Genomic DNA, 7268 nt, shown 5'->3' on the forward strand with positions numbered 1-7268 from the left:
TCAAACACATAAAGATAGTTTAATTGGCACAGTTGACATGAATCTTTTCATATAAATTTGGCAAAAATGTTTTATTTTTTAGAAGTTTCAGAGTCAGACAATTATCTATAATTAGTTTAATTTGAAAATGAAAATTCTGAGACTTGAACATGCAGGTCAGTGGTTTGGAATTGCCTTACAACATGAATTTATTCCAAGCAAATAAACAAGAAATTGGTTATAATATTTTATATTCTCTGTCCATTTTAGATAATTCTGTAACTAAGATCTTGTAGCTCCAAACTAACACATTTTCAATCAATTTGGAATCTTATGGGTTGCTCACAGCCTCATACATATATTGGGCCCAGAGGTTCCAAATGTATATTTCTTGGTCTGACTGTACCTATAATTCTACTACTAATTAGATAGGAGATAATTCAACTAGCAGAAATATTGCAGCTACAAAAATTTTAGAAATGCTAGCCTCCAGGATTGGAATTTTCCAACTGGTTTCTGATATCTTGCAGCTCCAGCATGACAAATTTTTAATACATTTGGAAATTTGGGCCTCGATCCTGCACTTTTGTTAACAAATAGATAGGTTATTCATCTGGCGGGAATCTCGCGGTTCCAGAAATGGTGGGAAAGCTCCAGTTGTGGCCCTAAACCCAGGGTGCACAGTTTGCAAGCAGCATCCCCAAGATATGGATTTTTAGCCCAAAATGTCGCCAGCCATTTTCAAGATATGTCTCCAGGTAATTTTTAATAAGAAAATGCTGCAAGCAACTTTAATAGTGTATCCCTTAGACCCTTACTCTCCACGCACTGCAACACTTGCACCTATTGCAACTGATTTCTGGACAAGCTTCACTGCATCCTGATCCATCCGACGTACCGGAAACCTTACTGTGTGCACTTGCGGTCTTTCAGATTTGAAATAATTTCAAAGTAATTTCTAAAATGCAATAATTTCAATCTAAATGTGTCAGCAAGATCTTCGGAAAGTGTAATTTTTGCTGATGATGGGTTGCCAAAGATCTTTTGATATTCACCCGCTTTCTGCACCCTGGCCCTAAACAGTAAAGGGAGATGTTTTCCACGCTTGCTAGCCTCTAGTGAGTTCAGTCAGAGCACGAATGGTAGACATATTCAATGATAAGCAATTATGCAATTCATTTTAGAGAGCAGAGTATCATGAGTCCATCCGTTCAAAAAATTTTTAATTTATCCAGCAAAGGTTATTACGTGCAATTGAAATAATCATTGAAATAGTCATCAAGCTCAACAACTTATTTTAGTGGCTGCAGACTATTGTGAATACTTTAAATTGTTTTCTTAGTAAATTATTTCAGTTAGTGGTCGATAAAATTTTTGGCAGGGTCAACAATACTCAGCTTCAGTTTGCTTCAACAACTTATTTCAGTAATTGCGCAAAAAAATTTAATCGTTATCAATTAGCCAGCCCAGAATCATTTTATTTACTACTCGATAAAATTTACAACCGTGCAAACAATAGTTTTATTGACTAAAAGCTTCTTAATAGTTTTGATTTTGTCATTTTAAATTATTTGTAATTGACCCAATTTGGTATACATGATTAAAATGGAATGCTGTATTTAAACATTTGTAGACTTCCAAATCAAGTTTCGAATCGTTATGAAAATCACCGTCAAAGAACTAACCCATGGAAATAATTCATCTCAATGAATCATTCCTCCTCAATCGTCCAAAAGTATTCGAGGTCGGCTCCAGCTAGTCGCACTACGAATTTGCCACATAGCAGCCCTGCATTTACCGTATTCAGTTAACAAGCTTCAGCCACTTTGCGGTTGTGCGACGTCTGTCGATCCTCGGTGACCACAGGCACTTCAGTACACGCGGCACCCGCCTCGCGTCAGGACGTCCATTGAAGAGCAGTAAGTGTTTTTCATTAACAATAGAAGAATAATGTTATCGCACAGTTAAAGATGCGCTATTTGAATGAAATTATCGTGAATCCATGAATATACTTAGAATGCCTGACAGTGTCAAAACTCATTACATGGGAGAAAAACAACTCCCAATTCCATGTAGGACCACCAGTGAAAAAATTATGTGTAACATGATATTGAAAGTGAAGAAGCCCAAGAAACATAAATCCCGAATTATCAAATCGTTGTCATGGATTAGTTTTTTATTAATAATTACTTCAATACGAACCTGTGCGAGTGCCGTTAAAATTCAATTATTAATGTCACGGGAAGCAAGTGCTCAATCCAGAAAGGAATTAAAATGGAATGAAACTTCTGATTTAAGGTTCATGCCACAGAAGCCTGGAATTGAATCCTTCAATTTTGGAGAATTTAACACCACGGCGTCGTCGGGAGAAGGACCAACTCCTTCGTCGTCACCGCCCAGAGGAAGCTGGCCTCATCTGTCGCTGAGAGGTTAGAGGAAAAAGCAGATGAATCGTTAAAGGGTTTAAAAATTTGTTGTTTCTATTTAGAATGTATTATTTCGATTTGAATAATTAATAACACCTATTGTTACTGTTTTCTTACATGGAGAACGAAGTTGACTTTCGGGCGCCAAGATGAACAACGAAATTAAAGACAATACAGTTGAATACCTATGTATTGATTGGAGTTGAAATTATTAAAACCATTCATAGTCATAGATTAATTGTTTGACGATTTGTTCATTTCCAAACATATGAAGACACTTCGATCCTATTTCAATACTACTCTTATAAAATTACCAAATTTCCTTCACAACATATAAAAACATGAAAATAGCCAGAGCACAACCGAAATTTCCTCTTGAACCAGAGCTTCTCAGAAGGGAAGTAAAACAAAATAAAATGTTAACGTTTCTGAGGTATTAAACTACATAATTCAAGTCTATTTAGGATCTCCAAATGTAGCTTAAGAAGATTCAACATTATTGTGAGGTATTATTGCTAATAAATAATAACAGACCGGACGGAACAACGAATGAGAAATAAATTATTTGAGGGCCGGGTGGCCCAGTGGTTTCATTTCAGCAAAGTGCTAAATTGGAGCAGGGAGTTGCGGGTTCAATTCCAGCTTCCCGTGAGGGTACCGGTTATAATCGGCATTTTGACTGGGCGGTTAAGCACAGTGGATGTTGGAGCAGTTATAGTTGCATGTTCGAGACTTGCATCAAGCTATCAAAATTGCGTGATGTTCGAAATCTGCGACAGGCCAGATGGAAAATTCTGCAACGCCGACGCTTCTATAACTGGACCATGGTCCATGATCACATTGTTCCCAGTTTGCCGTTCATTTATAATTCAGCTGTCCTCTTTTATAAGAGAATAAAGCGGTTATGGTCAGGCTAGGAACTTGTCCTACTGAACTGGTGACTTCAATTGGTTTGAGGAAGTAAATTGCTCATAACTGTCAAGGAACGTCGAGAAGTTCAACAAAAGCTGAGATTACTGCCGTTCCTTTGATGTTTCTTTTCAATGGAACGAGTCCTGCTTCATGTTCCTTATATGAAGAATTGTTTGAAAAGGTAAACTTTGAAGAAGTTTAGGAATGGTCACCTTTTGTTCTCCTTACTTTCCCATTCTAGCACAAGTTTATATTACAATATGTATCATTATCACAGTACACCACAACCAGCGCAATGGCTTTAAAAATGATTGAAACTCCAGACTTATTATTAACTGTCCTGTCGAATATCGCATGCAGTGTTGTGAATGAGATCAAGTTAAACATAATATTTTCGTGTGGCTCCTTGATTAGAATATCCTTCGTTTGAAATTAAACGATAATTATTTTAACAACATGATTTCAACAAAGTTAAACTCAATTTGGAAAACCTTCAAGACCTGAGAATATCCAATTTTACGCACATTCTTTACGAATTATGTTCTGCAGCTCGGAGCCTCGCACCAATAATAATCCTTACTGTTCTTCATACATATCACTCATCTCATGCTTCTGTGCCTTACTGGTAGCAAATCAACTCCCGTTTCCGGCCCACGGAAGCGATTCTTAACGTCGAGTAACGCGATTCTCAAACCACGTTCCGAAGCGTATCAAATAACGTCGATTATCTCCCCATAGCGTTGAACAACTTACGCGTCTTTGCTATTTGCGATTGCCCGCGTGAGAGATCTAACGGCTGGCCGTTCCTCCGCACGACCGCGACTCGTCAAGTATTATGCAAACGTCAGAAGTACATACGGTCGAGACATAACTGCAAGACTGACTTATCCGAAGATCCAGAATAACGTTATATCTAATTATTAACTCTTTTAAGTTAAAATGAGCGCTATTTAACAATATTCAAAGAAGATGATTTATGGAAATTTTTGAGAACAGTATCTTAGAAATGAGCTAATTGCTCCGAATGGTTTTATTTTAAGCGTTGGCGCAGCTGAAGCACAAGATGAATTCAATCGCACGACCTTCATCGCCTTAGCTTCTTCTGGAGCATGACTGAGTTAATCTTCAATAAATGGAAGCTCATTTAAAAACCACTGAGTTTGAAATATCGGTCTATGGCATGACTATTAGTTCCATGAGCGAACACACAGGCGTTCATGCGAGAGCTTCGAACATGTGTTTGCCATTTGAAAATATCTGCCTGATATAAAACGTAATTAGAACTTAAATTAAGTTAAGTACACATTTTAGCTTTACATATGTAATTTGGCGTCATTTATATTCAAATATTAAAATTACATATAATATTTAATATAATTATGACAATGATAATAGTAATAATACTAGTATTAATAAATTATTATTAATAACAATAAGTTACATATACTAATTAATAATGAGCTATAATAGTAGTAGTCCTAGTAAATGAAAATTATAGTTATTATAAATGATGGACCCAATTTGATAAATTAGTACGGCTCTTCAGATCAACCAGAGTTGCTGGCAGAGGCGGGACGTAAACAGAGTTGCTGGTAGAGGCGGGACGTAAACAGCTTCCTTGACATAACCCCATAAGAAATAGTCACATGGGGTGAGATCAGGCCAGCCGAAGTGTAGACTGTAGGGCACTCAGTAACAGAAGATATGCTTTCTCATGTTTGGGACGAGTTTCGCTACAGTTAGGTGTTTGACGTGGAGCGAAAGAGGAACATATTGAACATTTATAAATATTTTGAATCTTTGAATATTTCTTTTTCCATTGGTGTATACATTATTCGTTTTGGATTCACATATAAATAAATACGAATTTATAAAATTGGGTCCAACATTTAGAATAACCTGGTATAATAAGTTATAGTTAATTCATTCGCTTCTGGCTGGCGGTTTTCATGATAGAGCAGCCAGAACAACATGGGCAGGTTTATGTGCGGCCGTGCATGCGGTTCACCTGGAGGCCATCATTACAGGACCTCTTAGTCGTCACATGTGGCCTGGATACGCGAGCGACCCATGAGCTTCACATGTAAATAACCAAGCACGTCGCATTTAAGTAGTTCATTTACGAACCAAAATAAATGTTTTGACATTATACAACATTATTGATTTTTTTATGGTTTTGCACTCTGAACTGGCAATATGCATAATATGTTCGCAGGCAAAATTGTCGTAGTGATAGCCTTCGCTGCTCTATGAACTCAACTTTAGCTCACAGAAAGAGAAATTTTCATTCTGGATATGAAAGAGGCCAAAGTTTCGGACAAAAAATGTCCAGATGAATCATTTTTGTTACCTCAGTGCGCCAACTTTAAGCTTTATGACAAGCTTGGATGCCAATAAAAATACTCCAAGAAACTGCAGAGCTGCTGGAAGCAAAAACAGATTTGTTAGAATTCGAGGATGAAAATCGTCGTAACCGATTTTTCACGCTTAAATTGAGCAGAAATTTACAAGGCTAAGCTATGTGATACAGGTCTATTTTTAACGTGGGAAGTTCGCCATAATTGATTGGGCGATTCTAATTCCCACCAACAAATGGTCGAATTTATGTCAAATGATTTTAGCAATTAACTCTATATTTTTTGAAGTTTTACCAGAGTCAGGCGTTCAATACGATTTCTACGATAAGATATATAATAATCCATCATGCTCGTAGTTCATGAAGGTTTTATTATATTCATAAATTTAATACAGCTTGAATTTTGATCTCTGCTAATCAATCGGACGCCAGTGTCCCGTCTGATGATGATCTGGTCCAGCTGTCACCCTCACCACAAACGCACCCGTCGACTGAGAACAAATTAATAACTAAATTTAGTTATTAACCGGCCACATTAAATAACTTAACCGGCACCACAAACGCACCGTCAACTGAAAAAATTAATAACTGTTCATCTCAACTGGCAGCACAACAGCTTCCGTCAATCAAGATCAAATTGAGAGCTGTCATCGGCAGCATAACCACATCCGCTAAATTGAAACAAATCAGAAAGGTGTCGTTTATCTTTAGCGTGACCAAAGCTTGTCGTCTAAATCGCCGAGCGAGGTGATCACGTTTACTTTTTTGTTTCTTATGAAGATATTGGCATGAAATGAAATAGTGTTTTGAAAATTGTGAATCATAGAAAAAAATAAGGCATTTTTCACATTTTTACCGTCCACTGCATTTTTCAAAGAATTAACAACAGCTTCCGTCAATCAAGATCAAATTGAGAGCTGTCATCGGCAGCATAACCACATCCGCTAAATTGAAACAAATCAGAAAGGTGTCGTTTATCTTTAGCGTGACCAAAGCTTGTCGTCTAAATCGCCGAGCGAGGTGATCACGTTTACTTTTTTGTTTCTTATGAAGATATTGGCATGAAATGAAATAGTGTTTTGAAAATTGTGAATCATAGAAAAAATAAGGCATTTTTCACATTTTTACCGTCCACTGCATTTTTCAAAGAATTTGTTTTTTTTTTTTTTGGGATGTTATTGTCAGATGGAAGCAAATTCAGATTTAAAAATTTAAATATAGTAGCAAATCGTTCTTTAATCGCACAATAAAATTACTGGAATACAGTTTTTTATGATTTTATTGTTAAATGACTTTTTAAAGAATTTCTTTTCGTGGTTATTGTCTGAGGGAAACACATAGATTTAAAAATTGGAATACAATTATGAATAATTAGCGATTGAATAAAAATTTTCCTGGACTACAAACTGAAACATCTCGAAGATCCTGAAAACTAATTATGGGTTAATAATATATACGTCTAAGTTAAGTGACATTCAGAGGTGGGCAGTATCGCGCTACCTGTAGCGGTAGCGGCGCTACATTTAAGCAATTGTAGCGGTAGCGCCCGCTACATTTAGAGCATGTAGCGGTAGCGGCGCTACATTTAAGCAATT

This window comes from Hyalella azteca, unplaced genomic scaffold (assembly GCF_000764305.2).
Source record: "Hyalella azteca isolate HAZT.00-mixed unplaced genomic scaffold, Hazt_2.0.2 contig5732, whole genome shotgun sequence".
Taxonomy (NCBI): Eukaryota; Metazoa; Arthropoda; class Malacostraca; order Amphipoda; family Hyalellidae; genus Hyalella; species Hyalella azteca.